The sequence below is a fragment of the Solanum dulcamara genome, chromosome 3, assembly GCF_947179165.1.
Source record: "Solanum dulcamara chromosome 3, daSolDulc1.2, whole genome shotgun sequence".
NCBI classification, from domain to species: Eukaryota; Viridiplantae; Streptophyta; class Magnoliopsida; order Solanales; family Solanaceae; genus Solanum; species Solanum dulcamara.
Genome location: NC_077239.1, coordinates 16,902,018 through 16,926,015, shown reverse-complemented (window position 1 = coordinate 16,926,015; position 23,998 = coordinate 16,902,018).

Sequence of the window (23,998 nt, the reverse complement as noted above, 5' to 3'; positions counted from 1 at the left end):
TATGTCCATCCTCTAGTTTGAATAGATGTTTGTTTAGAGCATTTGATTGGTTGAATGATTGATTCTTGATTGTTATTCATGCCTCAAGTCCATCCTTGGTTTAATCATCATTCAAGGATGAATGATCCCAAGGTAGAGATATTTTTATACCCCAAAAATTACCAAAAATACTTCTAGAGGATAGCGCGCTCTCATAATGTATCATCCCTAACCTTTTTGTCCAATCCAAGTCCAGAATATCGATTAGGGGGAACAATAATATGGGAAAATGGTCTCGATTGAATTTTAGGCCAATCGAATCAAAAGATAATTTTTTGAGGCAAAATTTCTTAACCAGAAGAGTGTGACAGATCCGCGTCATGGACCTACCCCAACATAGCTCATTTTCATCAATTGTTCATAAAACATATTCACTGACTGTGATTTGTGTGTTATTTTTAGTTTCAAGTGAGGGACATTCCAGACTTTTCTCCACCCTTCCTATACTTAACCCCCAACTTTATTAGGCCATTTTTGACCTTAAAATAGTTTCTAAACACATTCCAAAGGCTTTTTATGCAAAATTAACTTAAGAGATAAGGCTCAGAAGAGGAGAAGAGGCTAGGGTTCGAGAGATTCAAGCAAATTCTTTGCAATTTGACTGCCTAGTCTATATTCCAGGTATGTAAGACTAACTAAAACGTAGATTTGAGTTCTTTCATGTTCCCTAATTAGTTGACGTATGGAATTGAGTTGAATTAGGTCTTCCGTGAGTAATTTCTTGAAAGATTTCCTTAAACCTTAGTATATTCTTGCATAATATGATTTTGATGATTGTTTTATGACTATAGTACTAGTAACAAATGATTTGCCCTTTTTCTACATGAATCCTAACTAGAAATTTACCAATATTTGAATGTCCCTATGTAATGATTGAGTCTATAATCATGAACTGTGAATGCCTTGAATGTGACTGGGATTGAAAATGAATGTAGCCTTAATGAAACTTGAAGTTCTTTCGTATTTTCACAAATGGAACCCAAATGATTGAATAAAATTAAATATTTTCATAAATGCATATCTAAACTACTGCTCAAAGATGTGATTGGGATTGATTGGATAGTATGATTGGTTGAGATGTTTGACTGTGATAGAATTGATGAATTGACAAGAGTCTAAATAAAACTTGTCAAATAACCAGATTAAACTGATTAGATAGAGTTTTATGAGAATTGAGTCTAGGGAGGAGTATCGATCACTAAATTGATTAAGAGTAACTAAAAACTCGAACTTAATAACAACATAGCCAAGATAGTTGAGGATTGTATCATAAATTAGATGAACTCCCTTATTGTGCCTAAAGTGGACTTGACTGATTGATTGTGGATCCTTGATTGGTTGATTCGTTCCTTACCTTGGTAAAGTATTGGATAAATGTGGCAACGACGTCAGCTCATTGTTCCTCACTGACTCATAGGTGATGGTTGTTGAATAAGAGAAACTCCCAGATAGGTCTTGATAGTACTCTAAATGATTGGTTTGATTGGTATAAGATTGTTCCTATCTAAATCATATTTACTATAGACTTTTGATATCGTGATTGAGTTCCTTATTATGATTTGAACTTATTCTATCTTGATGGTTGTTATTTTTATGCTATTTTACGTACTTATACATTACACTTATTGACATCCATTTGGGCCTGCATCTTTCCATGATACATCGACAGGTATTAGAGATCATCAATAGGCACTTCATTGAGGACCAAATTTATCATCAGCTTCGGTGAGTCCTCCCTGCCTTTAGAGGTTTACGCACTTTCTTTCATTATGTTGTGATAATACTTTTCTTTCATTGAGGTAGCCATGAATTTGTCATAAGACCTATCTAGATATAAGATGTATAGGCTTCATAGACTGGACAGTGATGGTTTGATTTGATGTCATTATATCTTGACTAGTTACTCTCGGACTATTCTTACATCATAGATTTGGATTTGATTATTGGCAATTTGCCTTTATTCTTTGAGTTATTGATCATGTTACCCTCTATAAGTTGTTTGCTTACTTTTTAGTCTTCCACTTTATGTTTGGACAAGTGATCAGGCCAAGTAGTTCGCTTGGGGACCAACAATGGTTGTTGAGGGTCAACCACGTCTAGGGTACCCACCCGGGATGTGACAAGTTTCCACTCAGGTTTTTACCATATTCATCGATTAAGGTAAGTTAATTACTTTCCAATCTTTTAAAATTATTCTTATGCCTTAGAATCTGGAATATTACTCTAGGGGGAGGGTTTTGTCTTGATTTAATAGTTGAAAAAGCTCTGTGTTGGGTATAATAATCATGAACTGGCATGGGGGGTTTAGGATTTGGGTATAATTTGGGTTTAATTAGGCATTTTAATGATTTTTATGTATATTTATTGTTTTATACCAAAAAGAAGTCAAGGCATTTCAAAAGGGAAATCTCAGGTTTTTAAAGAGTTTTGAAGGCTTGATTAGAGGTAGGTGGTGATTTGTGTGTTTTTAAATTGTGTATGTATGCATGCCTACTGCTTTGTAGTATTACTTGTGCAATGCATGTGAAGGAAACTAAAAGTTTAATGTTAAATAAAAATATGTTGATAATCTTATGCAATGAATCTATTTATTTACTTATGGATTCATGTGTGATTGTTCATTGTAATTGTGACTATGCATGTTGCTTGTGATTGATCGTTGACTCGGGTACCACTTCTGGTACGGATATCTATATGGTCTACTCAGGTACCACGTCTGGTATGGATATCTATATGGTCTACTCAGGTACCACGCTGGTACATGATATTTATATGATTGGCTCAGGTGCCATGCTTGGTATGATTCATCAATGGTTGACTCGGATAATGCACTGGTACATTAACAATTTATTTGTGTGTTTGATAAGAGGATAGAGTATGTGCATCTTGTGACCATGTGGGATATGTTTTAGTCATTGGTCGTTCAAGATATTGTGATTGAAAATTTGGGTTATGATGTGACTATAATATGTATATATGTGTTGTTTTTTTTATACAATTATATGGTTGCTTGTTTACATTCATGTCTTGAAATTGACTGTGTGATCCTAACATTACATTATGATTGTGTACTGATACTACACTTGCTCTTTTTTTGTTTAGTACAAGGCATATTCAATCGACTATATAAAGACCTTAGTTGAGAGACACTTGACTTCTGAATCCAAGGGTAAGGTAGTTCTTTCGGGCTGCTATAGATTCTTCTCTGTTTCTTCTTTTGGGCTGCCACAGATTCTTCTCTATTTTTTTTTCTATCTTTTCAGACTCAGACGTTTCGTAGACTTTAGTTTATGCTTTCTTGGTTGGGGCTGCATCCCCTTTTATTCTAGCCTTTGTTAGAGTTTCGGTACTATGCACCTTCAGGTTGTAGGGGGTTTACTTCTGCAAAAATTTTAGATAACTATTTGAGTTTATGGTAACTCAAGCTTTTATTGTTTAAAACTGTTTTACTCTTATGATTGCATGATTTTGGCTTCTTAAAAATGGGGTTAATGTGTTGAGTTGGGTTAGTTATTGGTTCTCCCATCGGCGGGTTATTGTGGGTGCCACTCACAATGAGTAAGGATCATGTCACTCAGATTTATATCTAAAGGACCAAAATAGACTTGCTCCCACAGATAAGGGATAATTTTGGCTAAAAATTCTTAGATGTTGAATTTATTTAATTTAGTTTGAGTTATTCAAAAACGATATCATTTTTCATTGTTGCACATATGAAAGAATTAATTACAAAATCTTTTCTAAATTTTAAAATCCAAAGAGAATAACATTAAATATATAAGAGATTACCATAATCAAATTTATTTGCTATAATAGAAATTCAGGACTAAAGATAAAAAGGTTCACATAGCAATATAAATATTATCAGTGCTACCTATCTTTGCACCATTTCTCGACTTCATTGTTATTTCCTCCAAACTCAACATAGATGTTGGAAGAGCCAAGGTAAGTACCATTATTTTCCTGTAAGTCTAGGAATTTTATTTTGTATAATTACCCTATAAATCTGGGGCTGCTTATATATCTTTTCTCTCTTTTGATGAGTTGATGCTTCTATTTTCTAATTTTGATAATGTTGAAATCTGTGAATGCTAGAAAAATATTAACAAATTTGAGTCAATCGTTTTTAGTATAGATCAAATTTTTCCTTTGATATATTTTTGAAAAATGTTACATGACCTTTGATTGAATTTACGCAGAAATTCAACTGAAATAGTTCATTAAAATAACTATAATCTCCATTGTACCGATAATTAAAGAATTCATGATCATTGCATGAATGGATGCAATTCGCACTCCTATCTCACTTTTTAATGCAAACTAATTATTGATATCCTTTTAATGACTTAATAATGTCAGAAATTTCTAGCATTATAAGTATGCAAGTTAAATAGTTACCTTTTTCATTTCAATTTATGTGGCAGATTTAGGTTTCGAACCTTCTGTTCATATTCTGATAGGAAAAGATCATTCAATTCACATTATCTAAGATAAACTAGAAAATGTTCATTAATTGAACACATTGATAAATATTACTCTTCTAAATTAGTCCCATTTTCGATTACTACTTTTCATTGAAATAGATATAGTGTACGCAACAAAAGAAATATATAACATAAACAAGCAATACTGTTTTATGATGAGAATTATCATGTAGTGATGTAGACAATAATGAAAATTATTATGAAACATTTTACTAGTGTGTAAAATAATAATTAAATTTTTCGTATGAGTTGTATATATGCTAGTATTAATAAGTAAATTAACAGCTTTATTTCATAAACCAAATATAGAGTGTTGATTATGTATTTTCATTTTTACCAAAAATAAGATATATGTTACGCACCTACACACACACTTCACACACACATATATATATATATATATATATATATATATATATATATATATATAACCAAAATTTATTTATGAATGAAAAAGCAGAAGTCATATAAGTAGGTTTATAAACAACGATGAATGCTAAAAAATATATTTACACATTTGAGAATTAAAGAAAGTTAGAGCTTTTAAAATATATATTTAATTAATGTACTTAATACACACAAAAAAAATTAATATATTTTAAAATAAATTCTTAAAATATTTCTTATTTATTATAATTTGAAATTCAAATAAATTTAAATTACAATTTGAAAAATATGTCATCAGTGTAAATTAAAGCAAGAATAATATATAATGTTGTAAAATAAGTTTGGGGTTTCAAGTGTTAACATATTTGTTAGTTTTAGGAGACTTTCTAAACTTTCCGATACAATGAGGGACAAATTAAAATTAACGTTTCTAATAAATGTATATATAGTACTGTGAAATTACTTAGTTCTCTTTACTGTTCCTCACATATCAATTTTCTTGCACCAACATTACAACTTAAGGTTATTATCTTGTTCATTGTTGCATCATGGCGATGCTTTGTGATTCTCAATTAAAAGTATTTGGCACAGAGAATATAGCATATTGGCATGATCATGAAAACCCAACAACAAATTCTTGGCAAAGCTTTTGATGGAAAAGAGATGATGAAGAAGGTTGAGTTGAGGGAGAAACAGTTGCAAGAAGAGAAAACAAAGTCATGGGAAAGAGATAGGGAAGCAGCACGAATCGCTATTGCAAGCATCAAAAGGACGGTTCATTTTGATGATGGTTTTCAAGCAGAAAGAGAATTGTTGGCCATCATAGGTGCTCCACAACAAATTATTGGCAAAGCATTTGAGGGAAAGGAGAAGAAGAAGGAAGTTGAGTTGTGGGAGAACCAGTTGCAGTTGCAAGAAGAGAAAGACGAGTCACATGAAAGAGATAGGGAAGCGGCACGAATCGCTATTGCAAGCATCGAAAGGACGGTTAATTTTGGCGATGGTCTTCAAGCCGAAAGAGATTTCTTGGCAATTATTGGCAAACAATTTGAGGGAAAAGAGAAGAAGAAGGAGGTTGAGTTGTGGGAGAACCAATTGCAGTTGCAAGAAGAGAAAGCCAAGTCACATGAAAGAAATAGGGAAGTGGCACGAATCGCTATTGCCAGCATCAAAAGGACTGTTAATTTTGGTGATGGTCTACAAGCAGAGAGAGATTTCTTGGCCATCATAGGTGCTCCTCAATAAATTGTTGGCAAAGCATTGAATGTTGAGTTGTGGGAGAAGTAGTTGCAATTGAAAGAAGATAAAGCCAAGTCGCAGCGGAAAAAAGATAGAGAAGCGGCTCGGATTGCTATTGCAAACATGAAAAGAACAGTTAATTTTGAAGATGGTCTTCAAGCGGAAGGAGAATTGTTGGCCAAGTCATTGGTAAAAGAATTTGCATGTTTGCAGTCGAACTACTTCTTGGTTACTAGCTAATTCTAGAATGTATTTTTCGTTTGACACTAATTTCATTTTTCGCTTATGTGAAACAATAAATCATATGTAAGAATTGAGTAGTGCCAACGATTTCTAACTTGTAGTGAGTTTACATTAATTTGAAACAGATCATTTGATTGATATTTGTAGAATAACATATATAGTAGTATACTTTTTGTTTAATCAATTTGTTTTCTTACTTTTCTTTTTAGTCCATTTAAAATAAGATGTCCCAAGTTATATATTATATTTTTTGTCTAGTCATTTTAATCATCTAATCAAATGTCATAGAAGAACATAAGTGATTTTTATTATTAAGGATGTGTTCTATATGGAGGAAAATATTTTCCATAAAAACTATTTCGATCATCTAATCAAAAAATATAGATGAATGATTATTGTATGTCAATTGCATACTCAGACTTGTTTCTTTAGATATACTATCGTAAAAATCTATCACTGTATTGTAAAATGTTTAAACTCTTTTTTAAAAATTTCTGCTATAAAATTCCTTTGTTTGGGCCTAAAAAAAAGTGAACTTCCTAGATATTATAGCTTAACGTAATTACAGTGCTTGTTGACTTAGTGATTATGGGTTGTTCAACTTCTTAACTTTTTATCATAGTTTGGAAACCATTTAAAAGTTTGCACCATTCTACAGATGTAATTCATGGGCGTACTTTAAAGATTTATTGGTTAAATTTATAATTAATTGAGCAAGATGAAACGAAAGATTATTTAATTTTATTTAGTTCTGAAATATACCATTGAATATAATATGGCATAGTAAGCAACGGAGATAGTAGTCGATCAGCTTTTTGATTGTTTCGAAAGTTAGTCAATCAATTTTGGCTAAATACTCTTAGATGGTGCATTTATTTAGTTTGAATTATTCAAAAACGATATCAATCTTTTTTATTTTTGCACTGATGAAAGAATAAACCAAAAAATCTTTACAAAGTTTTCAAATCCAGAAGGAATAACATCAAATAAGAGATTATCATAATCAGATTTATTTGCTAAATACTATGAATCAAGGCTAGAGAATAAAAAAAAAGTTCACAAAGCAATATAAATGTCATTAACATTATCTTTGTCCCTTTTTTGAACTTCATTGTTATTTTTTCCAAACTCAACCTAATTTTTGGTAGAGCCGAGGTAAGTAGGGTTTTTTTTCCCCTTTAAATCTTTGGAATTTTATTTTGCGAGAATTACTCAATAAATCTAAGACTACTTATATTTGTTTCTCTATTTTAATAATTTGATGCTTCAATTTTCTAGTTTTGATAATGTTGAAATCTCTGAATGCTTGGAAAATGTTAACAAATTTGAGTCAATCATGTCTAGTATAGATCAGATTCTCCAATGATATTTTTGTAATTATTTTTAAATAGATAAAGATATGAAAAAATTTCTAATAAATCTTGAAGAATATGGATTTCTTTTATGTAGCATGAAAGCAACAAAACAATTCCGCTTTTTTATTTATTTATCATGCTCTTTCTTAGTCTTTTAGATTTTTGAGGCTGATTCTAGGTGTCAATGAATTGATTCGACTATTTATTTTTAAATATCATTCATACCGATAGTTTGATAATTTATTTAGTATAACACAATTTGAACTTTTTGGAATAGCTCCAATTACCATCTCAATTTTTCTTCGATTTTTGTTCAGTTATTTCAATACTTTATGTCAAAGACGTCAAATACTAATACTATTTTACTAACATTGTCAGTTGTGACATAAAGATTAGCAAATACTAATTCTGTTGAATGTCTCTTAAAGATTGACACCCTAGCTAAGGGGTAATTTACAAGAATGATCTATGAGTTGGGTGGTCAGATAGTTTTGACTCTGATTGTACCATGGACAAAACTACAAGTTTGATGATTTTTTACTGTTACCTTAAAGATTTGTCCATGTGTCAAGTGGAGGTCAAAAGGTCAAGACCATCATTTTCGAGATCAATGATGTAAACTCCTATAACTAGGTCGAATAAAGACATGGAGGGATTATTTATATTACTTCCAAGCTACACTGACACATACATCGCCTCATTATTTTTTACCATTGTCACGGTTCAAAAATTGAGGTCATGATGGCACACACTTCAAATCCTAACCTGTTATGTAATCTTAACAGTAAAAGTCATATGATATTCCCAAAGGGGAAGCCAGGCCAAAAAATAAATGAATAGAAGAACATCGACGAAAATATCTCAAAACCTGGTGTCATAAATATAAAGAACATCTAATACAAAATTCAAATTTGATACACATCATAAGTCTTTGAGTTAGTAAAGATTGAAAATAAAAGATAAAACTAGTGGCGATCCAGATCCCAGGATCTCACTATCACACCCCGAGAGGGTACCCTAGACGTAACCGGCACTCAGATTCCATTGTTGGCTCCCAAGCGAATCACTTGGTCTTATCACATCATCCATTCAGTAGAAGACTTAGTTTAAGAGAAAAATAAATCTTAGTGGGCTAACTCAATCAACAATCTCAATCATTTAAATCGAAAATATAATTTAAAAGAAAACTAATCAAGAGTTATAGACATCAAAACAAATCCATCAATATCTAGTCTATGAAGCCTCTATCTCTACTTCCTAGATGATGTTAATGTCAGATTCATGGCTACCTCAAAGGAATTACTCATAAGCAATGAAAATAATGAATATGATCCTTCCGAAAGCAAGGAGGTCTCACCACTATCAGGAAAGAAGTAGATCTTCAACAAAGCGTCTATTGATGATCTTTAATACCTGTCCCTACATCATAAAATGATGCAGGCCCAAATAGGCGTCAATACATGGAATGTATGAGTATCTAATATGGCAGAATGAAATAATAATACATCAAAGGTACTCAAGATAGAATGAAACTCACCCAACTCAATATGATTTGTAAGTATAAAATATAACAATGCTTTAAGAAGGGCTCAGTAATATGCATCTTATTCAAAACATGTCATATACTTTAATGCACAATCTAGGAGTCTCTCTTAACCGACAACAATCCCACCATCCATAAATAGGTGATGTAAAATGAAACAACGACGTTGCCACGTCCATCCAATACTTGCCAAGATAAAGGACGAATCTACCAATCTTGGATCCACAATCAATCAAGTCCTATCTTGTCAGAAAAATGAAAAGGGAAAGATCTGACTTAACGGTTCAATCCTCTCATACGCTGGCTACATAGTTATTGAGTTTTCCTCTCATTCAATTCGGTGATTGATACTACTCTCAAAACTCAATATGCTCATGCAAATAAAACCAATTAGTTCAATCGAAACTTTCGACTAGACTCATTGGACTCTATTTAAAACTCAATCTCATCTCAATCATTATGCTCTTTCAAATCAATTCAATCCAATCCACTCATTTAGATTAAATACTCAAATTTTTAAAACCTATTTAAAACATGCAATCTCGACTAAAAATAATGTATAGCGAACGCAGGATCAAAACAATTATAATCTTAAAGACACTTTCCGTTCAACTCAGGTTCGGTTCATGCTCAAATCATCAAGTTCTTTCAGAAGAAATATACATTTTCAAAATCAATCACAACTTATTAAAACTCTATATCAAAATCATCATTATGCTCAAAATATTCATGATCAAAATAATGAAAACTTTCAAAGACTCCTCAGACTCAACTAATGTGAAAACTCAAACTCTTGTAAAATCAATGCTCAAAATCAAATATAATCCTCAATTTAGGTTCATGTGAATGAAGACATGAACGTGCATCCAAATCAAATACTCAACCCATGAAAAAAGTCAATACGTATTTAAATAAGTAAAAGGAACTCCAAAAAAGATAATAGATAACTCAAGAATTCAATTCAATGAACTCAAAAACTCCAACTCAATTCAAAATAGTGCATAAAATAATTAATGCAGAAACGTTCATAAAATCATTCTTTAAAAACTCCATCAATGCATAGAATAAATAAATGACATCTCAATTAGGGTTCATGTGAATGCAAACTTGAATCCATACTCTAAATACAACTTGACTCAAGAAACTCATCAATGAATATTAAAATATATATACAAGACCCATTAGAGATTATAAAGAATTCAAGAAATCAATTCATGAAATCAAAACTCAACTCAATTCGAATCAATGAAGATGTAGGGCGTGTGGATGAACTCAATCCAACTCTATGATTAGCCTTACATACCTTAATGATGAATCTTGAGGAAAAACCTTGAAGATAATCCCTAACCTTGGTGTGGTTTTGAAGTTCTTAAGCGTAGCAATTCCTTTTTTGGGATGAGACGGTGGAAGTGTAACACCCCCCAAAATTTTTCCCTAAGATTTGGATCGTTCTTGTATTCGTGTTGGGTCGAACCCAATTATTGTGAAGTGTGTGCATAAGTTAGGATGAGTTCCTAAGTAATTAAAGAGTGTTAGAGATGATGTGGGGTCATAAGGGATCCTTAGAACCAAGCTAAGTCCAAAAGAATTCGTCTTGGGTAAGTTGTCAAAGGAGTTTATGTAAGGGTCGACTTCTAACGACCATATCATTTGAAATATGATGAACTAGATGGACCACGAACTACCAAATTAAAGGTCGTCGAGTCTTCTTTCCAACGCCACCAAGAATGTAATTTTTGGAGTTTGAAGTCAAAAGCTATGACGATCCTAAGACGAACTAGCTCGACAGGAATTTTAGGCCTGGGTTGCAACTGCTGGGAATATGGCCTTGGCCCCGCAAAGGCGCGATGCGCCACTATCGCTCCAGGAACATGCCTCACTAGTTTGGTCCCTGGCATGATGCGCCACTATTGGGTAGCAGGGTTTTTCAAGCCTATTTTTTAGAACCCATAAAACTTGGGCTTGGCGCTGTAAGGGCGCGATGTGCCACTATCGCGCCAAGAACACGCCTGAGTAGTTTGGTCCTTGGCGCAGCGTGCCACTAACGGGTGTGTAGGTTTTAGGCCTAATCGACCTGGCGCTGCAATGGCGCGACGCGCCACTATCGCGTCAGGAGCATTTTCAGCCTATTTTTCAGAATTTTGGAGAAAGGGCAATTTGGGAATTGTCCCAAATTATATATGTATCAGCCTTAGCACGTTTTGGGACCATTTTCAATCCCTCACCCTCTCTCTAAAAAGCCCTAGAAAATCCCTCTCTCTTCTTCTTCGTCTTCTTCTTCTTCTTCTCCATTTCCAACAAGGTTTTGTTTCAAGAGCTTCAAGACTTCAAGTTTCCATTGAAGACCCAACAACAAGGTTTCTTCAAATCTACTCTAAGGTATGTAAGGCTAACCTAAAATATGAATTGAGTTCTTCCATATGCCCATAGATGTGTTAGGTAGAAGTTGTGAAAGATTTCAACCTTTTATGAAGATTTTCCTTGAAATTTTCCTAAACCCTAGAATATTTTCATATGCTAGAAATTGATGGATGATTTTAATGACTTGAGTTACTAAATAGTTATCTTTCATAATTATTGACTACAAATGGATCTTGGTATATAGATTCATAGGCATTGACGATATTCTTGAGTTGAGTTTGAGAAGTCTTTTAATTATTTTTGAACACGAGTATTTTGAGTATAAATGAGTTGAGTATTTTTACATTAAAGTAACTATTTTGAGCTGAGTTGATGAGTTGGAATTATATTTCAAATGTACATAATATTTTCTACATCCATTGAGTTGAGATGGTATCAAATTTGAAGAGAAGAGTTTGATGATTGAGATGAGTCCATTTGAAAAGAGTCCAATGAGACTAAATGAGTCGATTTGAAACTAAGTCCTAAGAGGCTAAATGAGTATTTTGAGTATCTTACTCACTTGATAGATATGAGCAGATTGAGTCTTGGGAGGAGTATCCAGCACCGAATTAGGTAAGTGTATAGTCCATACTCGAACCAATAAACTACGTCGTTGCCAAATATAGGAGGGGATGGAACCGTTAAAGTCGGATGCTTCCCATGGGATCGAACCGTTAAAGTCGAATGTTTCCCATTTTATTGTCCTGACATTATATGACTTAGTTGAATTGGATCCATGATTGGTTGATTCGTTCATACCCTAGCAAGGTATGAATGAACGTGGCAACAACGTTGGCTTGTTGTACTATCACTCGCTCATATGGTGATGGTTGTCGGTTAGAGAAACTCCCAATTGAATGGATTATGCTTGACATGATTGGTTTGAATGTGATTGTAGATGATTAAGTTGAATTGTAAAACATTGCACATCCTAATTTGCATAGTTATTGAGTTGAGTCCTTTGAGTTGATTATTGAGTTGATTTTATATGATCGGATTAGGTAATGTGTGATGGATTGGATTATATGATAAATGATAGGATAGTGTAAGATGGAAGGGTGTCACGCTCCGAAAGGGTACCCTAGACGTAACTGGCACTCAGAAACTATTTCAGGCTCCCAAGCGAACCACATAGCCTAATCACACATCCGTCCATTATTTCAATCAGCGGAAAGTTTAAAAATAAAGAATAATTTAGCGGGCAACTCAAAACATCAATCTAACTCAAAGAATAAAGGCCATGGGCCAACAATTCAACTCTAATATTTGTCATTAAAAATAGTTTGAAAAGAATAATTTAAGGAAAGAAATACTCAATCGACCCTTCACTATCTAGTCTATGAAGCCTCTATCATTACTATCTAATTGGTGCCAATGAAATGTTCATGGCTACCTCAACTCAAAATGAAAAGGCTAACTCGACGCAAGATTTCATAAGCGGTGTCCTTCGAAAGTAGGGGAGGACTCACCAATACGCTGAGTGCGAATAGATCTCCAATGATGCTTCTATTGACGATCTCTTAAACCTGTCTCTGCATCATGAAACGATGCAGGTCCAAATGGACGTCAGTACGTGGAATGTACGAGTATGTAAAATGAAAGAATGGAACATACCTCAAGGAAGAATAACATCGGTCCACATATCTCAAATCAGAAAGACAAGAGAGACTCAAATAAGGCATCGTAAATCTAAAGTAAGGATACAGTTTAGATAGAGACCAATCATATACCATACAATCCAATCCAATTATGTATAATACAGTTCAATCAAATCATTTACAATTCGATCCCTTTCAATCGTGTACAATCCGATCCAATCCAATCTAATCACAATTCATCTAACCCAATCCGATTATATACACTCAACTCAACATTCAACTCAATAATCAAATCCAATCTAGTCATATACCATTCTATTCAATCCAATCACAATTCATCCAATCCAATCCGACCATATATAATCAACTCAACGTTCAACTCAACAATCAGCTCAAAGGACTCAACTTAGTAAATATGCAAATTAAATTATGCAATGTTTTACAATTCAACTAAAAGAACTCAACTCAATAAATATGTAATAATTCACTCAAGTGTCCTAAGTCTAATAAGAAATGGTTTAGACGGGACCAAATCACATGCCACTCAACTCAACTGACTCGGAGCACTATCAATACCTAAATGGAAGTTTCTCTTATCCGACAACCATCACTTATGAGCCAGTGATAGTAAAACAATCAGATGTTATTGCCACATCCGTCCATACCTTGCCAGGGTATGAACGCCTCCCTAATCATGGATACCATCGATTATTCAAGTCCTATCATTTCAGGACAATAAAAATAGGAAATATACGACTTTAATGGTTCGATCCCACGGGAAGCATCCGACTTTAATAGTTCCATCCCTACCTACGTTGGTGGCGTAGTTTCTGAGGTTCAAGTATGGACTATACTCTCACTCGCTTTAGTGCTCGATACTCCTCCCATGACTCTATGCTCATAAAACTCCATCCAATCATCTCAAACAAGCCCTCACAGCTAGTTTCATTTAGCATATTGCCAACTCATCAACTCTATTCTCATTTAAACTCAACAATCAAGTCGTAATGGCAAATATCATTGGACTCTTTTCAAATCTCAACTCAAATCCGGCCTTATTGGACCTTCTTTCAAATCGACTCATCTCAAATCATCAAACTCTTCTCTTTAAAATTTATACAATTTCAACTCGATGAATGCAGAAAATATTATGTACATTAAAACATAATTTCAACCCTCAACTCAAACTCAAAATAGATACTTTAATGTAAAAATACTCAACTCATTTGAAGGCTCCTCATACTCAACTCATACTTAAACTCCTTTCTAAATCAAAGATGAAACTAATAATTCCTTAGACTTAAAATAGCGTGTAAATGGTTTATGCAAAAAGGTTCACAAATAATTTATTTAAAACTCCTCCTCAAAAGATCATTTGTTTTTCCAAAATATTCATAAGACTCCAATCAACTAAATTTATGCAATTCACATATCACATAATCACATTAGACTCCAATCCACTTCATCACATAACATCCTCATCGACATACCTCTTCATCAATCATTCTACACATATTAAACAATCACTATTCACATCATCACTCACACCATCATCAAAACATCGTCATTCACGTCACCATCAAATATTATCATCACATCATTGTCAACTATTATCATCACATCATTATCAAACATCTACTCCGCAAATCTTCATTTTAGTCCTATGTTCAAATTATAGAAACAAAGGGAGATTCTTAACTATCCAATTCATTCTTTTCATTCCAATCAATACATATATACACAAAACCATCCACCTTAACTCAACACAAATTATGACCAAAGAAATCTCATCTTGGGTTCATGTGAATGAAACATGAATCCATACTCTCAACAAAACTCAACTCAAGAATATCGTCAATACCTATAAATCTATATTCAAAGATACATTTGTAGTTAATAATATGAAAAATAACTATTTAGTAACTCAAGTCATTAAAATCATCAATCATTCATTTGTATCTAAAAACATTCCATAGTTTAGGGAAAACTTTCAAGAAAACCTATCTAGAAGGTGCAACTCTTTCACAACTCCTAACCAACACATCTATGGGCATATGGAAGAACTCAATCTATATTTTAGGTTAGCCTTACATACCTTGTTTGACGACTTTGAAGAAAACCTTGATGTTGGGTCTTCAATGGAGGGCTCAAATCTTGAAACTCTTAGAACTCTTCTTGTTGGAAATAGAGAAGAAGAAAAAGAAGAGAGAGAGAGAGAGAGAGAGAAGCTCCTAAGGCTTTTAGAGAGAGAGAGGGGGGGATGAAAATATAAGCTCAAAATGGACTAGGGTGATACATATATAATTTGGGTAAGTTCCCAAATTACCCCTCCTCAAAAGTTTTGAAAATAGGCTAAAAATGCACCTGGCACGATAGTGGCGCGTCGCGCCCTTGCAGTGCCAGGCTGATTATGCCTAAAACCTGAACACCTCGTAGTGTCGCGCTGCGCTAGAGACCAAACTACTGTGGCATGTTTCTAGCGCGATAGTAGCGTGTCACGCCCTTACAGCGCCAAGGCCATTTTTCCAGCAATTGCAACCCAGGCCTAAAAACTCTGTTGTGCTAGTTCATATTAGGATCATTATATCTTTCGATTCCGAACTCCAAAAATTGCGATCTTGGTGGGGTTGGAAAGAAGACACAAAGACCTTTAATTTGGTAGGTCGTGGGATAACTAGTTCGTTATATCCTAGGAGATATGGTCGTTTGAAGTTGACCCTTATACTAACTCATCCGAAAACTTAATCGATTGGAGTTCTTTGGACTCGAATTGGTGTTAGAGATCCCTTATGACCCCTAAACACATCTAACACACTTAAAATACTTAAGAATTAATCCTAACTCATGTGTAGAATTACAAGTCCTCCAGTCCGAGTCTACCCACACGTGAAGAAATATTCGATTCTTTGCGAAAAACTTTTTTGGGGTGTCACAAAGGGTATATGATTGGATTGGATCGGATCCTATATGACAGGATTGAAAGGATTATATACGATTGGATTGAATCGGATGATATACGATTTGATTGAACTGTATTGTGTATGATTGGATTAGATTTTATGATGTGTGATTGGTCTTTGTCTACAAATGTATTCTTACTTTAGACTTATGACGCCTTATTTGAGTCTCTCTTATCTTTCTGATTTGAGATATTTGGACCGATGATATTCTTCCTTGAGGTATGTTTCATTCTGCCATATTACATACTCGTATATTCTACGTACTGACGTCTATTTGGACCTGCATCATTTCATGATGCAGAGACAGGTTTAAGAGATCATTAATAGAAGTACCATTGAGGATCTATACACACTCAGCGTATTGGTGAGTCCTTCCCATCATCCGGAGGACACCGCTTATATCATTCTTGCATCGAGTTAGCCCCTTTTTATTTTGATTTGAGGTAGCCATGAACGTGTCATTGGCACCAATTAGATAGTAGTGATAGAGGCTTCATAGAGTAGATAGTGAAGGATCGATTGAGTATTTCTTTCCTTAAATTATTCTTGTCAAATTATTTTTAATATCAAATATTAGAGTTGATTTGTTGGCCCATGACCTTTATTTTTTGGGTTAGATTGATGTTTTGAGTTGCCCACCGAATATTCTCTTTATTTTTTTTGTCTTCCGCTGATTGAATGAATGAACGGATATGTAATCAGGCTATGTGGTTCGCTTGGGAGCCAGAAATAGTTTCTGAGTGCTGGTTATGTCTAGGGTACCCTCCCGGGGCATGACAAACTTGGTATCAGAGCACATAGTTCAAAAGTCCTAGGGAGTTTATGAAGTCGTGTCTAGTAGAGTCTTGCTTATGGGTGTGTTGTGCACCATACTTATAATCAGGAGGCTATAGGACATTAAGAATTGTTTCCCTTCTTTCATATTCTAGATTCGTGCGATAGAGTTTAACTCTAGGAAAGTTCCCTTCTAATTCGTGCGTTGCTCATATCCATTCGACTACCCCTCATACTCAAGGTAGTTGAAATGGTAGATATGAGATTCTTATTTATGAGTTAAGATAAAGTATTGAGGAAGCAAAGAGACTGCACAAGGCTTGAGAGGAGCTGATTACTGTGCTTAACTCTATTGATCTGGAAAGATGTACTCTCATTCATATGGATCGTGCGTTGATTCAGAGAGAGATGTATCCAAGAAATCTCATCTCTACATCTCGATTCAAATGTTACCTTCGAGGGGGAAGTTGCGTATCTAAGTGATAAGTGTCACCATCCGATGGAGGGTAATCCGAGGCATGGAAAGCTATGGTTGATAGGATGATTATAGAGTTAGAAAGAGGAAGTTAGAGGAGTAGAACTCAAATAGTGAGAATGATGGTTGATTGAGGCCTGTAACTATGGTGAAGTATCTATAAGGTGAGTAACAAGGTATAGAGAATGATTGTGATAGTGCTAGTTTTAAGATTTGATTTAGTAGGCTTGACATGACATATGTGAGAGATTAAGATATTAACTTGAGAGAAGTGTGTGCTATGAATAGAGGGGTATGTGACCCTCAAATGTAAATAGTGAGTTGATGCTAAGTTATTTGGTAAGAAAAGGCTTAAAATGTCATGTGAGATAGTATAGAGTTATATGAGGTTCTAAATTTATGAGTTGCTTTGGGTGACTAGTTAGTATCATTTAGTTGATTCTTTTAAGCTAAGGGGGAGATGATAGGGTAATGAACCAAAGTAAGTCATGAGCTTTCGATAGTGGTGAGTTGACCAGGATGATAGTAGACGGAGTTGAGTAAGAGTAGATGAGGAAGAGTGAGTGTTTCCCAATTATGATAGTTGTGTTGTACTTGTCTAGTTGAGGATAAATGTGTGGAGGAGGAGCGAGATGAGACCTTGTGATGTGCAATAGATAGATAAGGGTATGTTAGAGTGTCTCCGGGTAAGAGGTCATATAATAATGGAAGTAGAAGTGGTAAAGTAGGCTCGAGAATTCTTAGATGTGGTTGATGTGGTTAGAGTGATAGGCTTGAGTGTGTGGTAGTCACTATGAGAGTGATGAGAGTAGGCTATTGTTGACTTTTAGGGGAGTGATTGGATGTACGTGAAGGGTGTTATGAGTCTTGGAAAGAAAGGGAAGTTTGGGGAACCGATATATTGGTCTTACAAAATTGTGAAGAGGATCGGGAATGTCGCTCATGAATTGGAGTTCGACGGTTGAGCATGTAGATGTTTGAATGATTCGGTTAATAGAGTTTCGATGTTCTATTTGTGCCTAATGATAAGGGTGTTAAAGGAGATGTCCCTACTCTTGACTTAAATCGATTTGTTATTCTTGAGCGGGGGTAGTTGATTTTCCAAACTTTTCGATTGGTTGATTTGTTGATGTGATTGAGTCATGATTGTTATTCATTCCTCGAGTCCAGCTTTGCTTGATCTTCATTCGAGGATGAATGATCCCAAGGAGGAGATATTGTAACACCCCATAAAAAATTTTCCTAAGATTCGGACCTTTCTTGTATTCGTGTAAGGTCGAACCCAATTATTGTGAAGTGTGTGCATGAGTTAGTATGAGTTCCTAAGTAATTAAAGAGTGTTAGAGATGATGTGGGATCATAAGGGATCCTTAGAACCATGCTAAGTCCAAAAGAATTCGTCTTGGGAAAGTTGTCGAAGGAGTTTGTATAAGGGTCAACTTCTAATGACCATATCGTTTGAAATATGATGAACTGGATGGACTATGACCTACCAAATTAAAGGTCATCGAGTCTTCTTTCCAATGCCACCAAGAATGTAATTTTTGAAGTTCGGAGTAAAAATCTATGACGATCCTAAGACAAACTAGCTCGACAGGAATTTTAGGCCTGGGTTGCAACTGCTGGAAATATGGCCTTGGCGCCACAAGAGCGCGATGCGCCACTATCGCGCCAGGAACATGCCTTAGTAGTTTGGTCCCGGCGCAACGCGCCACTATTGGGTAGTAGGGTTTTTCAAGCCTATTTTCCAGAACCTAAAAAACTTGGGCTTGGCGCTGTAAGGGCGCAACGCGCCACTATCGCGCCAAGAACACACCTCAGTAGTTTGGTCCTTGGCGCGGCACGCCACTAATGGGTGTATAGGTTTTAGGCCTAGTTGACCTGGCGCTGCAATGGCGCGATGCGCCACTATCACACCAGGAGCATTTTCAGCCTATTTTTCAGAATTTTGGAGAAAGGGCAATTTGGGAATTGTTCCAAATTATATATGTATCAGCCTTAGCACGTTTTGGGACCATTTTCAATCCCTCACCCTCTCTCTAAAAATCCCTAGAAAATCCCTCTCTCTTCTTCTTCATCTTCTTCTTTTTCTTCTCCATTTCCAACAAGGATTTGTTCCAAAAGCTTCAAGACTTCAAGTTTCCATTAAAGACCCACCAATAAGGTTTCTTCAAAATCTACTCTAGGGTATGTAAGGCTAACCTAAAATATGGATTTAGTTCTTCCATATGCCCATAGATGTGTTAGGTAGAAGTTGTGAAAGATTCCAACCTTTTATGAAGATTTTCCTTGAAATTTTCCTAAACCCTAGAATATTTTCATATGCTAGAAATTGATGGATGATTTTAATAACTTGAGTTACTAAATAGTTATCTTTCATAATTATTGACTACAAATGGATCTTGGTATATAGATTCATAGGCATTGACGATATTCTTGAGTTTAGTTTGAGAAGTCTTTTAATTATTTTTGAACACGAGTATTTTGAGTATAAATGAGTTGAGTATTTTTACATTAAAGTAACTATTTTGAGTTGAGTTGAGGAGTTGGAATTATATTTCAAATGTACATAATATTTTCTACATCCATTTAGTTGAGATGGTATCAAATTTGAAGAGAAGAGTTTGATGATTGAGATGAGTTGATTTGAAAAGAGTCCAATGAAACTAAATGAGTCGATTTGAAACTAAGTCCTAAGAGGCTAAATGAGTATTTTGAGTATCTTACTCACTTGATAGATATGAGCAGATTGAGTCTTGAGAGGAGTATCGAGCACCAAATTGGGTAAGAGTATAGTCCATACTCTAACCAATAAACTATGTCGCCAAATATAGAAGGGGATGGAACCATTATAGTCAGATGCTTCCCATGGGATCGAACCGTTAAAGTCGAATGTTTCCCATTTTATTGTCCTGACATTATAGGACTTGGTTGGATTGGATCCATGATTGGTTGATTCGTTCATACCCTGGCAAGGTATGAATGGACGTGGCAACAACGTTTACTTGTTGTACTATCACTCGCTCATATGGTGATGGTTGCCGATTAGAGAAACCCCTAATTGAATGGATTGTGCTTGACATGATTGGTTTGAATGTGATTGTAGATGATTGAGTTGAATTGTAAAACATTGCACATCCTAATTTGCATAGTTATTGAGTTGAGTCTTTTGAGTTGATTGTTGAGTTGATTTTATATGATCGGATTAGGTAATGTGTGATGGATTGGATTGTATGATATGTGATTGGATAGTGTATGATGGAAGGGTATATGATTGGATTGGATCGGATCGTATATGACAGGATTGAACCGATTGTATACGATTGGATTGAATGGATGATATACGATTTGACTGAACTGTATTGTGTATGATTGGATTGGATTGTATGATGTGTGATTGGTCTTTGTCTACAAATGTATTCTTACTTTAGACTTATGACGCCTTATTTGAGTCTCTCTTATCTTTCTGATTTGAGATATTTGGACCGATGATATTCTTCCTTGAGGTATGTTTCATTCTGCCATATTACATACTCGTACATTCCACGTACTGACGTCCATTTGGACCTACATCGTTTCATGATGCAGAGACAGGTTTAAGAGATCGTCAATAGAAGTACCATTGAGTATCTATACACACTCAGCGTATTGGTGAGTCCTTCCCTTCATCCGAAGGACACCGCTTATATCATTCTTGCATCGAGTTAGCCCCTTTTTATTTTGATTTGAGTTAGCCATGAACATGTCATTGGCACCAATTAGATATTAGTGATAGAGGCTTCATAGACTAGATAGTGAAGGGTCGATTGAGTATTTCTTTCCTTAAATTATTCTTGTCAAACTATTTTTAATGGCAAATAGTAGAGTTGATTTGTTGGCCCATGACCTTTATTTTTTGGATTAGATTGATGTTTTGAGTTGCCCACCGAATATTCTCTTTATTTTTTTTGTCTTCCGCTGATTGAATGAATGAACGGATGTGTGATCTGGCTATGTGGTTCGCTTGGGAGCCAGAAATGGTTTCTAAGTGCCGGTTACGTCTAGGGTACCCTCCCGGAGCGTGACAGGAAGTAATAAAAAATGATTGACTTTGGATTTTGGGGAAAGTTAATAGTCATGATTTGGGGGTTACAGGATGAGAGAAAGATAAACATACCCCTCCTAGACCGTGGAAAACAAAAGTAAACCTAAAACTCCGAAGTAACTTGGGCGATCACGTAGCTGAAAGTTAGTTCGCACGTTACTTCACGCCACCTTAACAGATACACTGCCTTTGTCATGCAACCGCGCAGCTGACGTCCACTTCACGCAATGATTCACGCAGACTACGTAGTTTCTAGAAAAATAAACATAACTTTTAGCACATAACTTGGATTGAAGAATGGTCAAAAGCGGTTGAAAGAAGACTTCAAGGCCCTTCATTTGGTTGGTATTAAGTCGCAAAAATCTTCATATACAATTAGTCCCTTATAATCCTTAGTTCACAACCAATATACTTTTCACACTTAAGAATTGATCTCACAAATAACATATAATTATAAATCATCGGGTTTGGGCCTATACGTATATAGAGAATGATTTGGGTCTGAGCTTAAAAAATTAGGGTATCACAACATCTCCCTCTTGAAATCATTCGTCTTCGAATGATGAGTAAACCAAGGATGGACTCAAGCCACAAATAACATTCAAGACTCAATCATCCAACAAATCAAATGCTCTAAAGAATCAACTATCCAGACTCAAGACTAGAAAAATCATGTCAAGTCAAGAGTAGAGACATTATCTTTAACATTCTCATCATTAGGCACGAATTGAACATTGAAACTCAATCATTCGAATCATTCAATCATTTAGATCATAAACCGTTGAACTTAAGAGAAAAAATACATTAACTTGAATCAAGAATAGGATGTTACTTTCAACATCATCATTGATGGCCCGAATATAAATGGATATTTGATCTCCATATCATCCTTACAGGATAAGCTATCCTAGATTCTGGCACTATCAATGGAAACTACCAACAAAGGATCTCCTAAGCACTCCTTCAATCATCAAGACATGAAGCGCCGGACGAATGGCGACTAAGTTAGAAGGTAACTCCAATTCTTGAGTGACATCTCCAATCCTCTTCACACTTTGTTAAGGCTAATATATCGGTGCCCAAGATTCCCCTTATTTTCTAGCCTTATAACACCCTTCACGTACATCAAATCATTCACCTCAAACACTAAGTCTTTTCCCCTTACCTCAATTTTCACACTCTCCAGAATGGTTTTCACCTCCTCCCTAACTTGGTGAACTAAGTCTAGTCCAACCCACTCAAATATAGGGAACTCACTTGCTAGAAGACATCATATCAGGGATGAGAAAAGAGCTACAACCTCGAATACTTCCATCAACATTCCTCTTACCATGTTCAAGCCTAGCTCTAAGTCCCAAGATGCTAGTCTTAAGATGATCATACTTATACAAATCTAACCCTTGAATTCATATTCTATACCTCTATAAGGACCTTTTACTTAGAGAATATTACTCCTTCTCACCACTTCATACAAACATTCATAATCATCACCCAAAAGACATCAATAGCCTACTACCATCACTCTCATAGTGAAAACCACACAATCAAGCCTATCACTTTAACCACCTCAACTCTAAGAACTGTCAAGCCTACTTTAACACTTCTATCTCCATTATTGCATGAGTCCTTACCCAGAGACACACTAACATACTCTTACCTATCTATTGCACATCATAGGGTCTCATCTCGCTCCTCTTCCACTCCTCTATCCTTAACTAGACAAGCACCATACAACTATCACAATTAGGAAACACTCACTCTCCCTCATCTACTCTCACTTAACTCAGTCTACCCTCATCAACATTTCTATCGGAAGGGAGTCATCATCTTCCCTTTGGCAACAACCAATACTACTATGTTTCCACTTTATGATAGGCACGATCAACGTCTGAAACTTGACATTCCAAATTCTACCATCAATGGTGGAATAACAAGCCCAAGGCCAGTCCTTGCCTAGAACGACATCATAATCAATCACATATGAGATCAACCATAGTGAATGGGAATGGTATAGTCAATATCAACTCACTCAATAATAATAAACTTATCAATGGGGTTACAAAAGAGGTGGCACCCAGATCAAACAAATTATGACTATCATAGGAAAGGGCTCGAAATATACCAGTGACATCATTTGGCGAGTTCTCCTTCTCTTGGAGATTACCCATGGCATAAAAATGGTTTGTACCCCTACTTGTACTAGAAGTAGCTCCCCTTTGATTTCCTCAAACTGATGGTGCTAGAATAGAAGATTGGGCTTTGCTATCGTACTTCAGATGGTCTCTCTGAAAGTGACCCTCTTGACTACACTAATAGCATCTATTGTTGCCCTTTTGACACTTCCCCAAATAAAGTTTTCCTCAAGTACCGCATAGAGGATTTTCATAAGAACCTCGGGTCACACATCTTTTAAT